At 49.0% G+C, this 25,629-nt stretch overlaps 1 long non-coding RNA gene across 1 annotated transcript; it reads left to right on the top strand.

Moving 5' to 3' along the window:
* The first annotated feature begins 5,920 nt into the window (after nt 1-5,920).
* Nucleotides 5,921-24,183, top strand: LOC128847541 (uncharacterized). Its single transcript, XR_008446909.1, has 5 exons — nt 5,921-5,978; nt 9,206-9,419; nt 22,311-22,346; nt 22,494-22,556; nt 23,838-24,183. It is a non-coding gene; the product is annotated as an uncharacterized LOC128847541 (long non-coding RNA).
* The last annotated feature ends 1,446 nt before the right edge of the window (nt 24,184-25,629 follow it).

The following is a 25,629-nucleotide window of genomic DNA, read 5'->3' as shown; positions in this document are numbered from 1 at the left end:
TTATTACAAATATTTGTACTGTAAACATGAAAAACAAAAATTGTATTTTTCACTTTCACCTCGTAGAAGTCCTGTAGTGCAATCTCTTCATCAGGAAAGTGTAAATCAGAAATGTAGATTAATTTTTATATATAAGTTGTGACGGGGCAAGGCCAGATGGCTACAGTAAAGTAGTGAGGAACAGGTATGTTAGCCCAAGGCTAAACAAATCCCTGGTACCATGGTAACCAAATGGCAGTTGCTCCTGGTTAATCAAGACACCGGGGGCCAATTAAGATCCTTCTAGAAGGCAGTGGAGTTAGCTAGATTGATTGGGACACCTGAAGCCAATCAAGGACTGGCTGGAACTCGTTAAAAGCCTCTCAGTTAGTCAGTGCGGTGTGGGTGTCAGGAGCTATAGGAGGGAGCTGTGCTGTTGGAGGAATGAAGCAGTATGAATCCATATCAGGTGCAAGGAAGGAGGCCCCGAGGTAACTGTGAAGGAGATATTGAGTGGGGGCTGCTGTCGGGAAGTGGTCCAGGGAATAGTACATGTCCTATTTCCAAAAAGTCAGCTACCATAGCTGCTAATTTTAGGGTCCCTGGGCTGGAGCCAGGAGTAGAGGATGGGTCTGGGCTCCTGTGACGAACTGGGACTGTTCTTAATGTGGCCTTTGAATGCTGAGTGGGCAGTGTTGGCCTGGGAAGGCAGGGGAGTGTGGCTAGGATGGTCTGCATTGGGGAATGGGAGACTGGCCTTGAGGGAGGATACCTGAGCATGTAACATGAGAACCCAGGAAGGGGTTAGAGGCCAGGTGACACCTTTGCCTGGGAAACTGAACAAAGGCTGGGGGAGGAGATGCTGGGGGACAGAGAGTTTCAGGAGCTGGCTGGTAATGGAGGGAGCCCAGATGGGGCTCTGTCCCCCCCCCCACCGATGGGGCTGTGGTGCCCCTGGGACCCCAAGATGGACCTAATTGGGGGGGGTCCTGTTGTCTGTGCCTGCAAGACCTGTCTTGGACTGTGTTCCTGTCATGTAAATAGATCTGCTTTACTGGCTGTCTGAGAGTCATGGTGAATCGCAGGAAGACAGGGGTGCAGGGCCTTGTGTCCCCCCACACTCCGTGACATCTCCCCACTCCCCTTCCTGATTAATCACTGAGACTGGGAGACGACAGAGACTGTGCAAGAGAGGGTTGCTTCTCCTCATCTCCATTGTTGGCTTATGATGAAAATGGCTGAGTAAGCTGTGACCCTTGCCTCTAGAGAGAGAAGGGCTACGTGGAGGGTCACAGTGAGCCTCTGAGGCTAATAAAATCCACCAGGAAACGCAGGACCCATGGAGTCAAGGACACAACTTTGTCACAAAGTGCACGCAAAAATAAAGCAATTAAAAACTTTATAGCCTAGAAGTCAACTCAATGCTACTTCTTTTTCTGCTACTTGCTAAGACAAAAAAGTTTGTTGACATTTACGAGAGATAATGCTGCCTGCTTCTAATTTATGATGCCGCCTGAAAGTGTGAGGAGGAGTTTGCATGGCACATTTGTAGCTGGCAGTGCAGATATTTATGTGCGAGATATATTAAACATCCCTATGTCCTTTCATGCTTCGGCCACCATTCCAGTGGACATGCTTCCATGCTGACAATGCTCATTTACAAAAAATAATGCATTAATTAAATTTGTGACTGAATTCCTTGGAGGAGAACTGTATGTCCCCTTTTCTGTTTTACACACATTCTGCCAAACATTTCAGAGTATAGAAGTCACGGATAATGACCTAGCATATGAGGGGACACTTTCACTGCAGAATTGACAAAATGCAAAGAAAAACTATCTGAGATTTCTAAAGATAGCTACAGCATTTGGCCCCAAGGTTTAAGAATCTGAAGTATCTTCCAAAATCTGAGAGGGACGAGGTGTGGAGCATGCTTACAGAAGTCTTAAAAGAGAAACATGCTGATTGGGAAACTACAGAACCCGAACCACCAAAATAGAAATCAACCTGCTGTTGGCATCAGACTAAGTTGATGAAAATGAGCACATGTTGGCCCACTCTGCTTTGGATTGTTATCGATTAGAACCCGTCATTAGCATGGAGGCGTGTCCTCTGGAATGGTGATTGAAGCAGGAAGGGACATATGACTCTTTAGCGCATCTGGCACATAAATATCTTGCGATGCCGGCTGCAATAGTGCCACGCGAATACCTGTTCTCACGTTCAGGTGACCTTGTAAACAGGAAGCGGGCAGCATTATCTCCTGCAAATTGAAACCAAACTTGTTTTTCTGAGTGATTGGCTGAACTAGAAGTAGGACTGAGTGGAGTTGTAGGCTCTAAAGTTTTACATTGTTTATTTTTCATTGCAGTTATTTTTTTGTACATAATGCTACATTTGTAAGTTCAACTTTCATGATAAAGAGATTGCACTACAGTACTTGCAGTTGGTGAATTGAAAAATATGTTTTACAATGTTTTTTACAGTGCAAGTAGCTGTAATAAAAAACATAAAGTGCTCACTGTATACTTTGTATTCTGTAAAAACAACAAGGAGTCCTTGTGGCACCTTAGAGACTAACAAATTTATTTGGGCATAAGCTTTCATGGGCTATAACCCACTTCATCAGATGCATGGAGTGTATTCTGTGTTGCAATTGAAATCAATATATTTGAAAATGTATAAAACATCCAAAATATTTAAATAAATGGCATTCTATTATTGTTTAGCAGTGCAATTAATCACGATTAATGTTTTAATCACTTGACAGCCCTAGAAGATAGTAATTAAAGTAGTCTATATTTACGTATGTCTTGTTATAGATTAACAGTGTAACCAAAGGGTTCCCGTCTAGGACTGTATTTTGTTAATTCAGAAGTCAAAAGGAAATATTAACATTTAGATGAAACTTGGGTGTAATAATATCATTGTGTGTATGTGTAATATAAATATATATTTAAAGTTTGTGGTAAATTGTCTATGACTGGCTTTATTGATAATTACCTTATGTTAATCCATGTAGTTTTATTACCTTTGATGTTTGGGAAATAGGAGGTTACTTCCAAAACCTATTGTTCACCCAAGGACTGTCTGCTGTCGAGAGGCTGCAAAAATGTCTATATAAACTCTTGGGACCTGATCCTTTTATCTCCGATCTTCTTAAGCTTTATTCGGGGGAGTTTGAGTCATAAGACTGAGATCTCCAGTCCCCTCTGGACTGCCCTGATATTGAGCATTTGGATATTGGACTAGAGTGTGATGAAATGATTCTGAAAAGGACTCTCTTCAATTCTAACGTGCCATCTCTACGGTGAAACTGACCTAAGGACTCTATTCACGTTTGTATGTCTAATGACCTTTTTGCCAATACTGTCTTTTCTTCTTTTAATAAATCGTAGTTTCATTAACAAGAATTGACTGTAAGCGGGCATTTGGGTAAGAACTGAAGTATCATTAACTTGGTGGGTGATGTGTCTGCTCCTTTGGGATTGGTAGAATTCTTTATATGAGGAAGATTGTCCATCAGAATCTGAGGACATTTTCCCACATCAGGTATCATTAAAGACTTGCCTCTGGTGCTACTCTGTGAAATCAGTTATTTTGTGATAGCATCTCCCATAACATGAAGGCTTTACAGAGCTGACTGATGCATCATGCCTGTGCCAGGGAACTTTCAGTGAAATTAGTCTATAATTAAAATCCAAAGTTATTACCCATTAAACTTGACAGCAATTCCCTACCTTGTACTCCTTGGCAGCCCCCTCTATGGGAACTGTGTGAGCTTTTTGAGCCCAGGACAGATGGCAAACCAGATGGCTCAAGGGGGGTAGGGATAGCTCAGTGGTTTGAGCATTGGCCTGCTTAACCCAGTATTGTGAGTTCAGTCCTTGAGGGGGCCACTTAGGGATCTGGGGCAAAATCAGTACTTGGTCCTGCTAGTGAAGGCAGGGGGCTGGACTCAATGACCTTTCAAGATCCCTTCCAGTTCTAGGAGATGGGATATCTCCATTAATTTAATGCTCTTCACAGAACTTTTGGAGCCTCCTGGTGTTCGCCACACAACCTGTTCTCTCCTGCCTGGAAACTCAGCTGATTGGCAATTTTTACCATGTTTGCCAGCTGCTTGTTGTGCTGAGGTTTCTCTGTTGCACAGTTTCTCTGCACTGAGGGCAGGAGGCGGCTGTATCTGATCCCTCCCAGCACTGGCTGATGCAGACTCAGCAGAAATTGTGCCCACACTCCAGAGTGACAGGTTCTGTGAAATACTCCAGACACACGGGACATGTAGCTTCCTCCTGGAGACTTTCCACAGGGTTCTCTGCAGCCATGGCTCCCTCTGGGCACAGTAACAGGGAAAGTTTCAATGTCCTGAGTTCACACTATGCCCCACCTGCAGAAGCAACTGGGTGTTTCCCTTCCTGGAACTGACTCACTCTGTTTGCTGAGCAGGAAGGACCCAACCAATTTCACAGCCCTCCCCGCCCCCCCACAGGCTTTAGTGAAAAAATGTATCACTCTGCAATCTGCCCCTGCGCTGGTGGGGAGGGTCACTGAGGCATCCCCCTGTGAGGATGAGCCTGGAGGACCAGGAGCTGTGTCAGGAGTGATAGTCAGACTTGGCAGAATGTTTTTTTTATAATATATAATTTTGACAGACAATGTTTATTTTAAGCAATTTTTATAATTATTGATTTAAACTTTCACAGTTGCACAACAACCTGGGTTTTAAGCATTTCATTCCAATTAAAATTGTCACAGTTGTGGGAAATTATGGGGGGATCAGACAATATTTTGGTCAGACCAGAACTATTCAATGACACTAGACACTGAGATGCAAAAGTTGAAGCTTTAGAACTGTTAAAATTGTCTGTGAGCAGGTAAATCTCCTCCCTCCCCCAGCAGCTCCCCCAGGGCAATAACCCAGTGCCTCTGTCAAAGGGCTGTTATTTATTTTGGGTAAATGCCATCTGAGGACAGCAGAAAATACAGAAGGTGCTAAGACTGTTTGAAAAGAAAAGAAATGATGCCCAGAAATGCTTGTTTGGTGGGGAGGGGGAATGTGTCTCTCCTCATCTTTATAGCCTGTAAGATGTTTGGGGCAGGAACCTCAGTACATGTAAGCTGCCAGCATAGATTTGTGTGTCATGTTTATTTTCCTGGGATGGTGAGCTGGGCCCACTGCCTTCTTCCCCACCTTCTGCACACATCACCCCCACTGCTCCAGGCCTACCCAAGGCTAAAGAAGCGACGTGTGATGGAGGCATGCAGGGTCACGTGCCCCCCAGATTTCTTGAGAAGCATGTGGTGGGGACACCAAGCAGCAAGGATGTATCGCTTCCACTGGCAGTAGCACTGTCCCTGCAGGTCGTGCAGGGAGGGAGGATACAGCAGAGTGGCACACTGCCAGCTGAGCCCTTTCCCCACCACATGGGGAGAGGCGGCTGAGGACCCCAGAGCAGTAGTTCTTAAAGTGAACACCCTTTTGAGATCCGTGGTGCAGTTACCTCTTCTCATAGCTATTGGCTCAGGCTCTCTGCAGACTCAGGCACACGGCACTATATCAGTTAGGCTTGAAAGCTATAACACATTCATACTTTTCTTTTCAATCCTTTGGGCTAGACAGTTACTTTTGGTTGCTGAATTTTTTTATTATGAAACCAGAAGTTCTGTTTTAATCACGTGATTCCAGAGTTGGGCCCTGTCATAACTATAAAGGGAAGGGTAACAGCTCTCCTGTGTACAGTATTATAAAATCCCTCCTGGCCAGAGACTCCAAAATCCTTTTACCTCTAAAGGGTTAAGAAGCTCAGGTAACCTGGCTGACACCTGACCCAAAGGACCAATAAGAGGACAAGATACTTTCAAATCTTGGGGGGGGGGGGAAGGCTTTTGTTTGTGCTCTTTGTTTGGGAAGTCATTCGCTCTTGAGACTGAGAGGGACCAGACATCAATCCAGGCTCTCCAAATCTTTCTGAACAAGTCTCTCATATTTCAAACTTGTAAGTAAACAGCCAGGCAAGGCGTGTTAGTTTTTATCTTTGTTTTCTCAACTTGTAAATGTACCTTTTACTAGAGTGTTTATCTTTGTTTGCTGTACTTTGAACCTAAGACTAGAGGGGAGTCCTCTGAGCTCTTTAAGTTTGATTACCCTGTAAAGTTATTTTCCATCCTGATTTTACGGAGATGATTTTTACCTTTTTCTTTAATTAAAAGCCTTCTTTTTAAGAACCTGATTGATTTTTCCTTGTTTTTAGATCCCTGGGGGTTGAATCTTGATCCACCAGGAGTTGGTGGGAGGAAGGAAGGGGGATGGCTAATTTCTCCTTGTTTTAAGATCCAAGGGGTTTGGATCTGTATTCACCAGGGAATTAGTGAAGAGTTTCTCAAGGCTTCCCAGGGAGGGGAATAAGCTTTGGGAATGGTGGCAGTGGACCAGATCTAAGCTGGTAGTTAAGCTTAGAAGTTTTCATACAGGCCCCCACATTTGTACCCTAAAGTTCAGAGTGGGGAAGCAGCCTTGACAGGTCCCTAGGGAAGAACCCATAGTACCAGTGCTTAAACCCACTCCTGTAGATATGTTCCATCAGGGGTGAAAGATTCTTCCTAAAATTGGAGGTGCCATGAGGCCCTGCCCCCTCTGTGGCCCTGCCCTTCCTGCCTCTTCCCCAAAGGCCCTGTACCCGGCCAACCCAGAAGCTGGAGATGAGTTGGGGAGCCCAAGTCCCTCCATCTGCCTGGGGAACCTAAGGGAAGCCCCTAGCCCATGTCCCTGCCCCCCAGGCTCCCTGCCCTGGGCAAGTGGAGGGTCTGTGGCTCCCCACAGCTGCCCATGCAGCTCTTACCATGGCCTGGCCTTGGCTTTTCAGCCCCCAAGTCCAAACCCGTGCCCGGGCCAAGCTGGATAAGAGCCGCGCTGGTACCCTGTGGGGAGCCATGAACCCTCCACTTGCCCAGGGAAGGTAGAGAGTCTGCAGCTCCCCTCAGGTGCCCCGGCTCCCTGGGCTTACCCAGGATGGGCTCCAGCTTCCAACCTGGGTGGGGCCTTAGGGGGAAGAGGAGAGGCAAGGCGCCGGGCTGTAGGGAAAAGTGGGAGAGCCATTCAGCAGAGTGGGGGCTGATTTGTTCATGATTCATGTGAATGCCCTGCTGGCAGTGCCTCCCTGCATCTTGCTTCAATCCTGTGTGCGTGGAAAGTGCCTCACACAGAGATCTAGTGCCCATCTCTCCCTAATCAACAATGCGGGGTTAATAGGCTGGGTGCCATCAGTGGCCAGGGCTCCCTGCCCCTGCCCAGAAGAAGGAACCTGCAGGGCAGAGATTTAGGTGGAGCCGGAGATCAGGGAGAAAATCTGGGAAACTTGGAAATTCTGTGGCTCCGAGTGACTGAGTCTGAAAAGGGAAGGATTGAATTAACCGGGATCCAGGGTGTGTCCTACCTTGTATTTCTGGGCAGCCTCCTTCATGAGAAGCCCCGGGTGAGATCTGTGCTTTGGGAATCTCTCACAAACCACACACATGACTTCCTTGTCCTCGTCACAGAACAGATCCCGGGCTTTGCTGTGTCACTCACACAGATTCTCTTTTCCATCTTTGAAATGCAGTTGTTTGATTTTTCCACTATATTTTCTAGCTGACAGTTATTCCAGAGAGCCTCTTTCTGGATTCGGGCTCTGAAGGCAGGGCTGCACAAAGGGTCATAGTCCCCCTCTGTCCATGTCTCACAGTACTGAGTGATGCAGCCTCGGCAGAAGTTGTGCCCACAGTCTATGGTCACTGGGTCCGTCAGATATTCCAGACAGATGGGACATTTGGTTTCCTCTTGGATTTCCCATACAGAAGTCGCTGAGGCCATGGCTGCTGGGATCTTTGGGGCCTGGTCTACACTAGTCTCTTATTTCGGAAATAGCCGAGTTAATTAAAAAATAAATGATTCCATCCACTTGACCAAACTGGTCTTTTCAATTTAAAGGGCTCTTTAATCCGATTTCTGTACTCCACCTCGGCAAGTGGAGTAGCGCTTAAATCGAGATTGCAATCCCAGGTTAAAGGTATTGTGGATGCAATTTGACATTATTGGCCTCCGGGAACTATTCCAGAATGCTCCCTTGTGACTGCTCTGGACAACACTCTCAACTCTGATGCACTAGCCAGGTGGGCAGGAAAAGCCCTGGGAACTTTTGAATTTAATTTCCTGTTTGGTCACCGTCAGCACAAGTGACCATCAGCAGAGTCCACCATCACAGGCAACCATGCAGAGTCCACCATCACAGGAGATCACGCAGTCCCCGATTTGCATGTGAGCTCCAGCGTGGTCTGAACGGAAGGTACTGGATCTCCTCACATGTTGGAGAGATGAGTCTGTTATGGCAGAACTACGTTCCAAAAAAAGGAACACAAATATGTATGCTAAACTCTCCAGGTCCATGACGGAAAGAGGCTACTCCAGGGACACAGAGCAATGTTGTACAAAAATCAAGGAGCTCAGGCAAGCATATCAAAAAGCCAGGGAAGCGAACGGGTGCTCTGGGTCACAGCCCCATGCATTCCACTTCTAACGTGAGCTGCACACAATTATAGGGGGTGACGCCACCACTATTCCACCACTGTCCATGGACACCTGCAAGGGGAGAGTTGCATGGAGTGAGGAGGAAGAGTTATTGGAGGAAGAGGAGGAGGAGGAGGACAGTGCACAGGCGGCAAGTGGGGAATCTGTTTTTCCCCCTAACCAGAAACTATTCTTAATGCTGGAGCCAATAGCCTCCCCCACTCTCAAGGTGGGCTCACGGACCATGACCCTGGAGAAGGTACTTCTGGTGAGCAAGAGCCTGATCGGATCCTCGTAGTGGGGGGGGGGAGAACCCATCCGTGCTGGGTTATTCGCGTTTAGTGTAAAGGGCTCATCCCTGCTCTGATCCTCATCAGAGCCACGCAGTTGGTGCGGGGGGGGGGGGGGGGGGGGCGGGTGTGTGTGAAGCGATAATCCCAGAGAGCCCGCAGGCCCTCCTTTTATATGGCAAACCCACCAGGCATTGCTTGCTATGGGAAAGGGGGACCAGCAGTTTGAAAACATTGAAATGAATGTAGAAGAAGCAGAACCCCATATGCTCCTATGCAAGCTGAATTCTGTGCCCGGCCGTGTGTGACGGCTTACTCACAACAAAGTGTTCCCTTTGCTCTCTGAAATTAATCTTTTAAAATACTACTATCCCTTTTTCTCTTCCCGCAGGTGCAAATGTTTCAACGCGGCCCCTATCTACTCCGTCCAGAGGCTGGTCCAGATTAGAAGGCAGAAAAAACGAACTCGGGCCGACATGTTCGCCGAGCTCATGCAGTCATCCTGCACTGATAGGGCCCAGATGAATGTGTGGAGGCAAACAATTGCGGAGTCCCGTAAAGCATTACAGGAACTCGAAGAGAGGAGGGACACATGATGAGAGCAGGTAGGACACTATGGTCAGGCTCATGGGGGAGCAAACTGACATGCTCCGCTGTATGGTGGATCTAATGCGGGAAAGGCAGCAAGACCACAGACTGCTGCTGCAGCCCCTGTATAAGCGCCTTCCCTCCTCCCCAAATTCCATAGCCTCCTCACCCAGACACCCAAGAACATGAGGGGGGAGGCTATGGGGACCCCCACACTCAACCCAGAGGATTGCCCAAGCAGCAGAAAGCTGGCATATGCAAACTTTTGATTTTGTTTGTGGACTTGTCCTTCCCTCCTCCTCCACCCCGCTAACCCAATACCCCCCCCCTTTCCTGGTCTACCTTCAGGTTTCTCTCAATGTGTTGTGCAACAAATAATACAAAACAGTTTTTAAAAAAATTTGACTTTATTTCCTTTCATATATATAGGGGGCAGGTACTTCAAGAGAAACAAACACAACTGTCACACCGTACCCTGGCCAGTCATGAAACTGGCTTTCAAAGCTTCTCTGATGTGCAGCGCATCCTGCTGCGCTTTTCTAATCAACCTGTTGTCTGGCTGTGTGAAATTGGCTGCCAGGCAAGTTGCCTCAACCTCCCACCCTGCCATAAATGTCTCCCCCTTACTCTCACAGATATCGCGGAGCACACAACAAGCAGCAATTACAATTGGAATATTGGTTGTACTGAGATCTAACCGAGTCAGTAAACTGCACCAGCGCGCTTTCAAACGTTGAAAAGTACATTCTACCACCATTCTGCACTTGCTCAGCTTATAGTTGAACTGCTCCTTACTGTCCAGGGTGCCTGTGTATGGCTTCATGAGCCATGGCATTAAGGGGTAGGCTGGGTCCCCGAGGATAACTATAGGCATTTCAACATCCCCAACAGTAATTTTCTGGTCTGCTCTGGTGCTTATTTCCCTGGCCCAGAATCAGTGTTCCATGGCATGAACCTGGCCCAACGTCACCATGATCTCCCAATCGCCACATGCCTTGCTTCTAGGAACGTCAGTGTCCATGTCCTCATCAGTATAGTAATCACACTGTCGTCGCTTCCTCACCCAGTTTTGCAGGTACTGCACATATTGCTGGATAATGTGTGAGGTATTTACAATGGTCAAAACTGCAGCGGCGATCTGAGCGGGCTCCATGCTTGCCACGATATGGCGCCTGCACGGGTAATCCTGGAAAAAGGGTGCAAAACGTAGGAGAGCTGTTTGGTTCAAGGTGGCCAATAAAAGGCAGGAAATGGTTGTCTTCTGTAGCTTTCACAGGGTCAGGAAGTTCGCTAGAGCTGCAAGACTGGAGAGCAGAGTTTGCGGCGGAAACTGTGCTGTTCAGTTCACGATGGCTGAAAAAACAGCTGGGAATTGTTGCTGTCTGTAGCTTCCACAGGAACCCAGGACCGACAACATGGAAAAAGTGGCAGAAGCTGTGTGGCTCAGTTCACTATGGCTGAAAAACGGCAAGGAATTGTTGCCTTGTGTAGTATCAGGGGGTAGCCGTGTTAGTCTGTATCTACAAAAACAACAAAGAGTCTGGTGGCACCTTAAAGACTAACAGATTTATTTGGGCATAAGCTTTCGTGAGTAAAAACCTCACTTCTTCGGATGCAAAGAAGTGAGGTTTTTACTCACGAAAGCTTATGCCCAAATAAATCTGTTAGTCTTTAAGGTGCCACCAGACTCTTTGTTGTTTTTGCCTTGTGTAGCTTCCACTGGAGTCCAGGACAGACAACATGGAAAAAGCGGCCACGGAAGCTGTGCGGATCAGTTCACAATGGCCGAAAAATGGCAGGGAATTGTTGCCTTCTGTAGCTTGCATGCAAGCCCAGGACAGACAACATGGAAAAATTAGCTAGCGATGCAAGAGCGGGAGAGCAGAGTTTGCGGTGGAAGCTGTGCTGCTCGGTTCACGGTAGCCAAAAAAGGTGGGAAATGGTTAGATAGAAAGACGAGAGGACATGTGAGGTGGATTCATAGTACCAGGAGACAGGCGGTGCACTGTACTGCACCGTCTGCTGGCAGTATGGCGTCTGCCGTAGCTTTCACAGAGGGAGGAGCGAGTGATGGCACACACCCAGAAACACTCTTGAGAATGTTTTTGTCCCATCATGCACTGGGAGCTTAACCAATAATTCCAATGGGTGGTGGGGACTGCGGGAACTGTGGGCTAGCTTCCCACAGTGAACTGCTCTGACATTGGATGCTAGCCTCGGTACTGTGGACGCACTCCGCCAAATTCATGCACTTTAGTGGGGACACACAACACCGAATGTATAAAATCGCTTCCGAAAATTCAAATAGAATAAGTTTGCATTAATTTTGTACTGCAGAAGTACCCTGTGCTTCTGTTCTCTCTGCATCAGAAATGGGTTTCCTGATAACTGGAGCTCACTGTGGCTGTGCCCCCACCTACTATCAGCTGCAGAGGTGCAGAATGAGGTGAAGAGAAAGAAGAGGGCAGGAGGAGGAGCTGGAGAAAGATAAGTGTAAGCCAAGTCAGGATGAGCTCTACCCTGACATCTGGTGCTGAATTGTGGCAAGTTGTGGAAAAGAAGGGGCTGATCTTGTTTGCATAGGCACATCCACCCCGCCTAGCATGAGCCCACAGCAGCCCAAATGGTCACTTTGGCTGCTGTGGGATCCCCAGTTTCTCTGTTATTGGGGCAGGAAGAATAAAGTGTTATCCTGATTATGTGAATCAAGGACAGTGGAACTATTTTATGACAGAGGGACTCACTGTCAATTAAGTAGCCCTTGCTAGACAAGGGACATGGGTTCCAAAACCCAGTGAATTGAGAGAGGCATTTGCCCTGGGTGGTGTGGGCTGTGTTTGAGGGCCTGAAATGCTAACTGCACTTCTCCTTTCCACTGTGGACTATCAGAGCTATTTTTGATCCTATAAGAAGTCATTACAGGCTGCTGAGCTGAATTCACTTTGGGCCAATGGTGCACCAGCACTGAGGCTGAAATCACTGAGTGCTGAAATCATGGAATGTTGTGTTAAATAAGGGGGCTGATGATCTCTGATGGAGTAGAGCAGTTCCCAGGATAGCTGGTGGAGTGGAGCAGAGTGGAGTGGCTGGTGGGATGGCTCATGGTGAAGGCTGCAGCAGAACCCCACAGAGAGGTGGGGCAGTCAGTCTTGGACCATGTAAGGTGCCCCTTAACACGCCCGACCCCCGCCCCCCACCCAGGGTGGGAGGTAAAACTCTGCAGATAAGCTTTTGACATCTGGGGCTGCACAGACCAGGGACAGAGACTTTTGGGACTTTGAGAGATTTTGGGGTTGCTAGACTTAAGACCCTGAGGGGAAAAGGACACTGCCAAACTTACTTGGGGCTGGATCTTTTGTTCATGGTTTGTGTTATGAATCTTGTTTGTGGTGTTTCCCCAACATAATGCCACATTGTTTCCTTCCTTTATTAAAAGGATTTTGCTGCACTCAGATTCCTTGCTTGTGAGAGGGGAAGTATTGCCTCTTAGAGGCACCTGGGGGGTGGTATGTAATTGTCCCAGGTCACTGAGTGGGGGCTCGAGACAGTTTTTTATTGCGTTATTGAAACAGAACCCCTAGATCAATGTTTCCCAAGTGTGGTACGCTTACCCCTGGTGGTACCTGAAAAGGTTTCAAGGGGTACGCAGCAGAATTTTTTACTTTACTGTATCGTAGGTTTTTTTCTTAGCAGCAGAAAACAATTCAATAAAATTTAATATATAAGAATGGTGTACACCTGTACAGTAGAAATACACACAGGTTTACATTGTAGCTAATATGATAACATGTTCAGTAACATCTAATACGACAGCAGAGCCGACACAAACCACACATTACCGAGGCTTGGGCAATACACTTGCCTTTGTGGCATGCGCAGAAGTCATACTGATGGATAAAAGATAAAAGTGAATATCTACTCATAGTAATCTAAAGATTGTAGCAAGTACATACTTGGTATGTATTAACATACAAAATTTCTCTCTTTTTTTTTTTGTTTTTGTTAATCCCATTTACAATGGATCGCTGGCTAAAAACGGGAAGTAATCAATTTTGAAAATAATCAATTTTGTAAAAGGCCGCCCTCTGAACGCACAGCTGTTTTCTCAGCTTTGTGATGAGATGGGCAGTGATTACACACAACTCCTATTTCACACTGACGTGCATTGGCTTTCGCGTGGAAAAGTTCTGAATCGCCTGTTTGAGCTGCAAGAAGATCAGCAAGCTTTTTTAGATGAAACCTTTAACCTGCGAGACCATATACATGACTGGAAATGGCTATGCAAACTAGCATATATTGCAGATATCTTTTAGCTCATTTAAACAACCTCAATCTATCCTTGCAAAGGAAACCCATATCCATATTCCATGTTCAAGACAAAGTGAGCACCATGGTCGCAAAATTGAAACCGTGGCATAAACGTCTTAGTCATTGTGAACTGGATTCCTTTCCATCTCTTCATGACTCAGTAATAAACTCGACTAACAAACTTGATAGTGATGTGTTGCAAACCATGAAGCAGCATTTGGAAAGCTTGCAGAAAGATCTTCGTAAGTATTTTCCTGAACTGGACGGCACCTTTGAATGGATAAGGAACCCTTTTATCATCAATGTTCAAACATTGCCAAATAACCTTTCTGCTTCAGAAGAAGAACAGTTCTTGGAGCTGGCTTCAGATAGCTTCCTGAAAACAAAATTTGAGCAAAATACACTGACGTCATTTTGGTTGGGGGTTAGCTCTGAACACATTATCATATTAGTTACAATGTATACCTGTGTGTATTTCTACTGTACAAGTGTACACCATTCTTATATATTAAAATGCAGTGAATTGTTTTCTGCTGCTAAAAAAAAATGATAAAGTAAATTAAGAAATTCTGCCACATACTCCTTGAAACCCTTTCACGTACCACCAGGGGTATGTGTACCACACTTTGGGAAACACTGGTCTAGGGAGTTTAGGCCCCTGACACAGCTCTGAGGGTCACAGTGCTGTTGTTCCTGTGATTTTCTCGCTGCCTAAAAATTACTCACTGTGATGCTCAGCATTGCAACACCCGAGTCCCTTCATGGCTTGCCCCCTGTGCAACCAGTCACCTCTCCGCCGAGCACAGCTGAGCAATTCCTGATTGACATGGGTGTGTACAGGACAGAGACAGAGCACAGGCTGGAAAGTGACACATCACATTAAAATCGAAACTCTCTTCCTAGAAGCGTGATATTCCCTGTGGGTGGTGGGGGGACACAACCCAGTTGGGAAGCAAATCCCGTGACACTCCCCTAGCACCTGCACCTGGGACATTAAAGTGGACACAGTTGGAGCCAGGTGTCTGTGTCCCAGACCTGGAGCCAGAGTCGGATTCTCTCCCCAGGGACAGAGCCTGGCGGGAAAGTGAAGCTCAGGGCCTCGTCACCAGCATTGATAAATATCACCTGCCCCCGGTCACAGTCCAGACAAACCCGCATCCTGCTGGGGACCCAGCTCAGAGGCAGGCAGGTCCCAGGGGAGGTGAGAGCCTGCAACTTACCCCCACACCACCCAACAGCCCAGATCCCCCCCTCAGGGCTACGGCTGATCCCTCTCTTCCTCCCCGCAGACACTCTGGCCACCCCCACAGCCCAGCCTCCCCCACCCCCCACCTCCACCTCCCAGCAATGTCTCCCTGAGGTGAATCCCTCACAACCCAGCACACACCATGCAATGTCAAATCTCTCAGGGTTGTTGGGCAGTCGCTGCCGTGTGTCTCCACATCTCACACTTTTCCCATCCTCAGACAGAACGAGGTGGGAATGAGCTGTGTCTGGATCCAGAGTCACATTCACTGGGTAGAGAGAATCAGAGCATTAGGGGCAGAGCTCAGCCCTGGGGGAGGCTGGAACCATTTCTCACACTCCCCAGCAGCCCCGTTCTGGCTGGGACAGGCCTGGATCCCAGGGAGCTGCCTCTATCCTGGGCACCTGAGACTGAGCAGAGATGTCACTGCAGCTCCGTGGTCTTTGTAACGGGTCCCACTTCATTGGTTTCTCATTTTTCACACAGGGTTCAGCTCCCAGATCCCACTGCTGGTGCTGCCCCATTTCCAGCAGCAAAGACACAGCCAGGAAGGTGTCAGAAGCTTTTATTGAGGAGGGAGCAGCAGAGGCAGGTACCAGTTTTAAGCCCCAGAGAGAAGCTCCCTCCCCTAATGCAGCCTCCACTCCCAGGCCAGGGAACAGAGAGGAAGGTGCAGTGTGGGGGAAGAGCTGCTTAAGACCAGAACGTAGGAAGTGGCACTGGGTGAGGTAGCCCATCCCCAGCCCAGAGAGAAGGGAGGAGCTGACAGTGTCACAGGAAGAGCATCTCCCCAATCCAGGAAGCAGCGAGCAGCTCCAATGGGAGAGCCCAGCCCTGCTCACAGGAAAGGTCGGATGTTGGAGAAGAGTGAAGGGGAGACCCCCTGCACCGGGTGAAGCAGAGGGATGTGGCAGAGAGCTCTGTTCGGCTGTGACTCAGTTAAGAGTGTTTCTGTTCTTCAGAATGGGCATGAACTGAGCACTAAGGGTGGTGTCAGGTCTGTTTGTGTGGCCCCGCCCCCTCTCTGGCCCTGCCCCCTGGCCAGGCTGGGAGATTTGCCCACGATGGAGAGCCCCTGACACTCCACCTGCCCTGGACATGGGCCTCTGGGAGCAGTCTCTGGCCCATGTCCCTGCTCCCCGGAGTGCCCCACCCTGGGCAGATGGAGGGTCCAGGGCTCCCCAGTGCAGCCTGGGCTCCCTGGGTGGTGGCCTAGTTCTGGCGTTGGCCTCTGTGGAGAGCCCCTGATGTTTCACCTGCCCTGGGTTGAGGTCTAGGGGGCCTGAGAGCAGCCCCGGTGCATGTCCTTGCTCCCCAGAGTGCACCACCCTGGGCAGATGGAGAACATAAGAAGAGGTTCTAGCTTCTGGCCAGGGGGCAGGGCCTTGTGGGAAGAGGAGCAGGGGTGGAGTCACTGAGGCCTGGTCTACACTACGGGTTTAGGTCGACTTTAGCAGCGTTAAACCGAATTAAGCCTGGACACGTCCACACAACGAGGCCCTTTCTTTCGACTTAAAGGGCCCTTTAAACCGGTTTCTTTACACCACCTCCGACGAGGGGATTAGCGATAAAACCGGCCTTTGCGGGTCGGAATTGGGGTAGTGTGGACGGAATTCGATGTTATTGGCCTCTGGGAGCTATCCCACAGTGCTTCATTGTGACCGCTCTGGACAGCGCTCTCAACTCAGATGCACTGACCAGGTAAACAGGAAAAGACCCGCGAAGGTTTGAATTTAATTTCCTGTTTGCCCAGCGTGGAGAGCACAGGTGACCACGCAGAGCTCATCAGCACAGGTAACCATCATGGAGTCCTCCCAGGATCGCAAAAGAGCTCCAGCATGGACCGAACGGGAGGTACGAGATCTGCTCGCCATATGGGGAGATGAAGCAGTGATATCTGAACTCCGTAGCAGTAAAAGAAATGGCAAAGTATTAGAAAAGATCTCCAAGGCCATGAAGGACCGAGGCCATAACAGGGACACACAGCAGTGCCGCGTGAAAATTAAGGAGCTACGGCAAGCCTACCACAAAGCCAGAGAAGCAAACGGAAGGTCCGGGGCAGAGCTGCAAACTTGCCGCTACTACGCGGAGCTGCATGCGATCCTAGGCGGTGCAGCCACCACTACCCCAACCGTGTGCTATGACTCTCTCACTGGAGAAACACACAGGGAAGACGGTTCGGGGAACGAGGAAGATGACGATGGAGGTACTGTAGGTAGCTCACAGCAGCAAGGAAGCGGAGAAACCGGTTTCCCCAACAGCCAGGATATGTTTGTGACCCTGGACCTGGAACCAGTAACCCCCGAACTCACCCAAGACCCTCAGGGCACACAGGAGACCTCTGGTGAGTGTAACTTTGTAAATATTTGGAAACATTACAAAAAAAAAGCAAGCAAGTCTGTTAACGTGTATGGGGATGGAGCGGAAATCCTCCAGGGACATCTCCAGAAAGCTCCCCTGGTTGAAATGGGGTGATTTTATTAAGGGGGACATTCAGAGGCGCCCGTTCCTGCTCTTCTGACCAGAAATGTTCCCCGCTGTTAACCACGCGGTGGGGGGGAGGGGTGAAGTGATCATCCCAGAGAATCGTGTGTGTGTGTGTGTGGGGGGGTGGTTTACTTGTGTTTGTGCCGCATGTTAACCGGGAAACCGCAGCCCCCTCCTTTTACATTGAAACCCCATTTTAAATGGACAACCCAATTCATCCTTGATATGGGAAATGCGCTGCTGTTTGCAACCTTTCCCGCATGTTAAGAAGGTTAAAAAAGCCAAAACACTGTGGCCTACGATGGCTGCCTGCAAGCCGAAATATGCGACCTTGTAATGAAAGAGTGTACCCATTGTTCCCTAAAATGTGTCTTTTTTAACCACCTCTCCCTTCTCCTCCACCAGCTGCAAATGTTTCTCCTTCGCAGAGGCTCGTGAACATTAGAAAGAGAAAACGTAAGACGAGGGACGAGATGTTCACGGAGCTGCAGATGTCCGCCCAGGCTGATAGAGCACAGCAGAATGCGTGGAGGCAGTCAATGTCGGAGATGAGAAAAGCCCAATATGAACGAGAGGAGAGGTGGCGGGCTGAATCGTGGGAAGAACAGAGCAAGTGGCGGACTGAAGACGATAGGTGGCGTCAGTTGCAGACAGACGGCAAGAGGCAATGCTCCGTCTGCTGGAGCATCAAAGTGATATGCTCGAGCGTATGGTTGAGTTGCAGGAAAGGCAGCAGGAGCAGAGACCGCCGCAACAGCCCCTGTGTAACCAACAGCCCTCCTCCCCAAGTTCCATAGCCTCCTCACCAAGACGCCCAAGAACACGGTGGGGGGGCCTCCGTCCACCCAGTCACTCCACCCCAGATGATCGCCCAAGCATCAGAAGGCTGGCCTTCAATAAGAGTTAAAGTTTTAAAATGCAGTGTGTCCTTTTCCATCCCTCCTCCCCCACCCATCCCAGGCTACCTTGGCAATTATCCCCCTACCTCTGTAAGGAACTAATAAAGAATGCATGAATGTGAAAAAACAATGACTTTATTTCCTCTGTAAGCGGGAGGGGAGGGGAGGGTGGGGTGGGGTGGTTGGTTTACAGGGAAGTAGAGTGAACCGGGTCGGGGGGGCGGGGTTGGAGGGTTCATCAAGGAGAAACAAACAGAAGTTTCACACAGTAGCCTGGCCAGTCACAAAACTCGTTTTCAAAGCTTCTCTGATGCGCACCGTGCCCTGCTGTGCTCCTCTAACCGCCCTGGTGTCTGGCTGCGCGTAATCAGCGGCCAGGCGAGTTGCCTCAACCTCCCACCCCGCCATAAAGGTCTCCCCCTTACTCTCACAGATATTGTGGAGCGCACAGCAAGCAGCAATAACAATGGGGATATTCTTTTTGCTGAGGTCTGAGCGAGTCAGTAAGCTGCGCCAGCGCGCTTTTAAACGTCCAAATGCACATTCCACCACCATTCGGCACTTGCTCAGCCTGTAGTTGAACAGGTCCTGACTCCTGTCCAGGCTGCCTGTGTACGGCTTCATGAGCCATGGCATTAAGGGGTAGGCTGGATCCCCAAGGATCACGATAGGCATTTCAACATCCCCAATGGTCACTTTCTGGTCCGGGAAGAAAGTCCCTTCCTCCAGCTTTCGAAACAGAGCAGAGTTCCTGAAGACGCGAGCATCATGTACCTTTCCCGGCCATCCCACGTTGATGTTGGTGAAACGTCCCTTGTGATCCACCAGGGCTTGCAGCAGCATTGAAAAGTACCCCTTGCGGTTTACGTAGTCGGTGGCTTGGTGCTCCGGTGACAAGATAGGGATATGGGTTCCGTCTATGGCCCCGCCACAGTTTGGGAATCCCATTTCAGCAAAACCATCCACTATTGACTGCACGTTGCCCAGAGTCACTACCCTTGATATCAGCAGGTCTTTCATTGCCCTGGCAAATTGGATCACAGCAGCCCCCACCGTAGATTTGCCCACTCCAAATTGATTCCCGACTGACCGGTAGCTGTCTGGCGTTGCAAGCTTCCACAGGGCTATCGCCACTCGCTTCTCAACTGTGAGGGCTGCTCTCATCTTGGTATCCTGGCGTTTCAGGGCAGGGGAAAGCAAGTCACAAAGTTCCATGAAAGTGGCCTTACGCATGCGAAAGTTTCGCAGCCACTGGGAATCGTCCCATACCTGCAGCACGATGCGATCCCACCAGTCTGTGCTTGTTTCCCGGGCCCAGAATCGGCGTTCCACGGTATCAACCTGCCCCAGTGACACCATGATTTCCACATTGCTGGGGCCTGTGCCTTGTGAGAGGTCTATGTCCATGTCAATTTCCTCATCACTCTCGTCGCCGCGCTGCAATCGCCTCCTCGCCTGGTCCGGGTTTCGCCTTGGCATGTTCTGGCTCTGCATATACTCCAGGACAATGCGCGTGGTGTTCATAGTGCTCATAATTGCTGCGGTGATCTGAGCGGGCTCCATGATCCCAGTGCTAGCTATGGCGCCTGGTCAGAAAAAAGGCGCGAAAGTAGTATCTGATGGACCAGGAGAAGGAGGGCGGGAGGGAGGGAGGGAGGGAGGGCCGAGTGACGACATGGCGTACAGGTACAGGAACAGGGAGAAACACAAACAACTGTCACACAGTATGGTCCCCCCAAAGATTAAACTGGAAACCCTGGGCTTAGCAGGCCGTTGATTTCACGGAGGAAGGGGAAGCAAATGAACACAGAACAAATCTATTTTTTACATCTTAAGGTGGCAGCCGACGCTGCAGCATGAGTGACAGCCATACCAGTACGATGACGATGGGTACCAATCATAATATACCATCATCTGCCAAAAGGCAAGGGGCTGCTGCTGTGTAGCAATGCAGCCCCACGTCTGCCAGCCCCACGTCCGCCAGCACCCAGCATCGCCCTCGGCCTCTTCTGGGTGCTTAGCAGACAATATTGGGCAAGTGGCAGAAAATAGTATATTACGACTGGTAACCGTCATCATCAAAACAGTAGCATGTCTGCCCAGGTGGCCATGATTGACAGCCATACCAGTATGACGACGACGGGTACCAGTCATAATATACCATTGCCTGCAAGGGGCTGGTGCAATGCAGCCCTACGGCTGCCAGCCCCACGGCTATCACTCATGCTACACCGTCTACCGCCAAAAGGCAGTTAGCAGCTGCTGCTGTGTAGCAATGCAGTCCCACGTCTGCCGGCACCCAGAGGACATATGGTGACGGTGAGCTCAGCTGAGCTGAGCGGGCTCCATGCTTGCCGTGGTATGTTGTCTGCACAGGTAACCCAGGTAAAAAGGCGCGAATCTATTGTCTGCCGTTGCTGTGACGAGGGGGGAGGGGCCTGACGACATGTACCCAGAACCACCCGCGACACTGTTTTGCATCATCCGGGCATTGGGATCTCAACCCAGAATTCAAAGAAAAGGCGCGAACCGCTTCTCGGCTCGAGCTGTGGCGCAAACGTAGTATCTGACGGCCTAGGGGAAGGAGGGAGGGGGGCCGAGTGACGACATGGCGTACAGGCACAGGGAATTAAAATAAAGAACGGTGGCTGTGCATCAGGGAGAGACACAAACAACTGTCACAGACTGGTCCCCCCCCAAAGATTAAACTGAAAACCCTGGGTTTAGCAGGCCATTGATTTGACGGAGGGAGGGGGAAGCAAATGAATACAGAGCAAATCTATTTTTTTACATCTTAAGACGACGGTGCAGCGTGACTGATAGCCCTCGGCATCTTTCTGGGTGCTTGGCAGCAAATACGGGGCGGTGTATGACGATGGTCTTCAGGCCTATTGCACGAGCTGCTGCTCGGGGAAGACTCTGCTAACGTGCGATGACCCGACTTGTAATAGGACGGCTAACAGTCGTAATACACCATTTACTGCCAAAAGGCAAGCCCCACGGCTGCCAGCACCCAGATCGCCGATGAAGGCTACCAGTCTACTGCACCGTCTACCGCCAAAAGGCAGTTAGCAGCTGCTGCTGTGTAGCAATGCAGTCCCACGTCTGCTGGCACCCAGAGGACATATGGTGACGGTGAGCTCAGCTGAGCTGAGCGGGCTCCATGTTGTCTGCACAGGTAACCCAGGTAAAAAGGCGCGAATCTATTGTCTGCCGTTGCTGTGACGAGGGGGGAGGGGCCTGATGACATGTACCCAGAACCGCCCGCGACACTGTTTTGCATCATCCGGGCATTGGGATCTCAACCCAGAATTCCAAGGGGCGGCAGAGACTGCGGGAACTGTGGGATAGCTGTGGGATAGCTACCCATAGTGCAATGCTCCGGAAGTCGACGCTAGCCTCATACTGTGGACGCGGTCCGCCGACTAGAGCACCTAGAGCATTTTATTGTGTGGACACACACAATCGGCTGTATACAACCGATTTCAATAAAACCGGCTTCTATAAATTCGAACTAATTTCGTAGTGTAGACATACCCTGAGAGAGGCCAGCAACAGGAAGAGGTTGCTGCCACGGGCAGGGGCTGCACTATACAGAGAGGAGCTGATCAGCTGCCCTGCCCAAAGCACAGACACTACCTGCGATACTCCACACCTGCCCATGGCTTGCAGGTTGGGGGGGCAACATGGCCCCTTGCCCCCAAACTATGCCCATGTTGAAAACTGTCCTGGTCATCCATCTTTTAAAAGTGGGAGGGACATGGGCCCCTGGATCTCCTTACCATTTAATGTGTTATTTTTAGGGCTGTGTGTGTCATGGTCGCTGTCAGTTTGTTTGGTAACTTTAGCTACAATGTCATGAAGAGGTTTTCTCTGGAATTTTCTCATAATTTAAAGACAATCTTCACCTGCAAACTCACCCTGTCTGTGTGCTCCAAATGATTCCCCCCTTTTTCTCTTCAATTCAGATGCCAGACTGTCTGGAATGAGAAAGGAGAAGAGAGGTGAGATTTCAGACTTTCATATTTATAACAGCGTCCCCACTCTGAATCTGTTTTATAACTATGACAGAGAAACAGACAGAGAGGCCCAGAGACACACTCACGTATTTAATATAAAGAGGCCTGAAACCTATTTCCCCTCTCAATCAGGCATCTCCCAGCAATGGAGCCAACGTCCTTGCAGCCTCACAACTATCCCAGGACACACAACCTGTAAGAGATTTACTTTTCCCTCATCATCCCCTCCCACCCTTCAGACTTCAGTTGGTTTGTCTTGTTCACTTACTGCCTTTTGTCGTAATCTAGACCCAGGTCATACAAAGACTTTGGCATAAAAGTAACTTTACCCACTTTGACCCCTTTGACACTAATGGGATGTTGAGAGTTTCCTAAATCCTGGCTCTAACTGTGAGCTGTTGGGTCTGTTTACTCAGCGTCTCTACAGAGAGCAGCACGACGGGGCCTCATCTTCCATAGGCAGAAATAGAAATAATAGTAAAATAATTTTATCAGTGTGGAAGTTGAGGCAGGGGGAAGGTTGGCTCCATGGGCCTTGTACCCACAAAAGAGGAGAGGGGAGGGGCCATTTGTGACTCTGCTGTTCAGTGGCTGCAGGGGCCGGTGCAGACCTTGGCACAGGCTGAGGAAGTTCTGAAGCAGCCAGAGTTACAGCCCTATGACAATGGGCCCCGTGTGTCTTGGCCAGTGTGTAGAGTGTCAGAGGCCCAGCTTGACACTGCCCACGTCCCTCTGTCCCTCGTCCACCCCCTCCCTCTTCCACCCGCCCTCACCCCCCCCACCCCATTCCCAGCCCCTCAGGAACACGCCTTGTGCCTGCAGCTGCCGTGGAGGAGGCACCAGAGGCTCCTGTGCTGGAGGGATCCCTCGCCGTGGGGGAGGGGCTTTCTCCTTCCCCGCAGCCCATTTGGCCCAGACTAGCTGCCACACGGGACCAGAGCGGAGTGATGGGCTCGGTCCACCTTTGAGCTATGTGCCCCATGGCTGGTGATGGGTGAAGGGCCAAAAATCCATGTGCTGCTTATGCAAAAACCTGATATAGGCTGTGTCAGCTCTTTTTACAGGCCCAAAGTCCAGAGTTTGGCCAAGAGGCCCAGTATACAGTGAACAATATTAGCTAAGAGAAGCAGAACAAACAAAAGATAACCTTGCTTTTTATTAAGATAAGCTTGGTCAGCAAAATGCCAGGTGGGGAGCCGTAACTGGTGTCTTTATTTAAAGCTGCAAACAGACCAAAGGAATGAAAGAAGCCTATTATGTTTGTGTCTCCTTCTTTGCAAAGGAGGTAACCATTCTCTTCCCACACACCAACCTTGAGTTTATGGAAGAGGTTCAAGCGTGTCAGTAAGAGATATGGCATCTCCCCTCTCCCCACCCAGATACCAGGGTCTGCCTTCAGAAGCACAAATGAGCAATTTGAAAGACAATTTCTATTGCCATATACTTTTCACTGTTGTTTTTTGTTTTAACCCCCAGGTATGTACCTGTTGGACAATCAGAGGAGCTACTTCATTCCTATGGACCCCAAATCAGAATTCAACATATATATTTTATACTAACACGCTTTATACATTTTTCAAAGTACTAATTGTATGTTACTTGTTGACCTAAAACCATGGGAGGAGACATTATGTAATCTTTAACTATTGGCTACTGTGCTTATCTTGTCTTGCTGCTAGACCTATCCCGGGCCTTGGGACTACCTACCACATCATTTCCCTCCATCCATGGATAATCCATGTAATCCACCGCAATCAATTGTTTGGCAGTGTCTCTGAGCCTAATAAGCAAGGTGATAATCCACCAATGCTGTGCAGAATAAACCCACGTTCTTGATTCTACATGGTGTCCATTTTGTTCCTTCAATGGAGCAGTAGATGGGGAGGGCAATGATCTATAGAGTTCTTTGCCACGTGTCTGGCTTTTGGGTCTTGCCAAAATGCTTGGTATCCAACTGACCACCATATTTGGGGTGGGGAAGGAATTTCCCCCTAAATCAGATTGACAGAAAGCCTGGGTTTTTTTTCTGCCTTCCTCTGGAGCATGGGGCACGGGTCAGTTGCAGATTTAAACTAGTGTCAATGGTGGATTCTCTGTAACTTGTGTAGCAGGGCAGTTACCCTGTACCTGGGATAAAAGGAGTTAAAAGGTGAAAAGCAGCTGAGGTCGGCTGACTGGGAAGGCAGCTACACCTGGGGCCACACCCAATTAGGACACCAAGGGAGGAGAAACTGCTTCTGTAGTTGGATAGCCATTCACAGGCTTTGTTTAATCCTGATCTGATGGTGTCAAATTTGCAAATGAACTGGAGCTCAGCAGTTTCTCTTTGGAGTCTGGTCCTGAAGTTTTTTTTGCTGTAAGATGGCTACCTTTACATCTGCTATTGTGTGGCCAGGGAGGTTGAAGTGTTCTCCTACAGGTTTTTGTATATTCCTGATATCTGACTTGTGTCCATTTATCCTCTTGTGTAGTGACTGTCCAGTTTGGCCAATGTACATAGCAGAGGGGCATTGCTGGCACATGATGGCATATATAACATTGGTGGACGTGCAGGTGAATGAGCCAGTGATGTTGTAGCTGATCTGGTTAGGTCCTGTGATGGTGTTGCTGGTGTAGATATGTGGGTAGAGTTGGCATCGAGGTTTGTTGCATGGGTTGGTTCCTGAGTTAGAGTTGTTATGGTGCGGTGCGTGGTTGCTGGTGAGAATATGCTTAAGGTTGGCAGGTTGTCTGTGGGCGAGGACTGGCCTGCCTCCCAAGGTCTGTGAAAGTGAGGGATCATTGTCCAGGATGGGTTGTAGATCACTGATGATGTGTTGGAGAGGTTTAAGCTGAGGACTGTAGGTGATGGCCAGTGCAGTTCTGAACTGGACAACCATTTTTTTTAATACTATATAATTTTGACAGATAATTTTTATTTTAAGCAATTTTTATATTTATTGATTTAAACTTTCACAGTTGCACAACAATCTGGGTTTTAAGCATTTCATTCCAGTTCAAATTTTCATGGTTGTGGGAAATTACAGGGGGATCAGACAATATTTTGGTCAGACCAGAACTATTTAATGACACTAGACACTGAGATTCAAAAAGTTGAAGATTTAACATTGTCTGTAAGCAGCTAAATCTCCCCCCTCCCAGAAGCTCCCCCAGGGCAGTAACCCAGTGCCTCTTCCACCACCACACGGACCGAGGCTGAAAGTCCATCTGATGGTGGCTCAGTGAACTGTGGAATCTGCTGGGAACTCAGCCTGGGCCCTAGTGGGAC

This window comes from Malaclemys terrapin, chromosome 13 (genome assembly GCF_027887155.1).
Source record: "Malaclemys terrapin pileata isolate rMalTer1 chromosome 13, rMalTer1.hap1, whole genome shotgun sequence".
Classification (NCBI taxonomy): domain Eukaryota; kingdom Metazoa; phylum Chordata; order Testudines; family Emydidae; genus Malaclemys; species Malaclemys terrapin.
The sequence above is the reverse complement of the archived record's forward strand: the minus strand, read 5'-3'. Positions and strand labels throughout refer to the sequence as shown.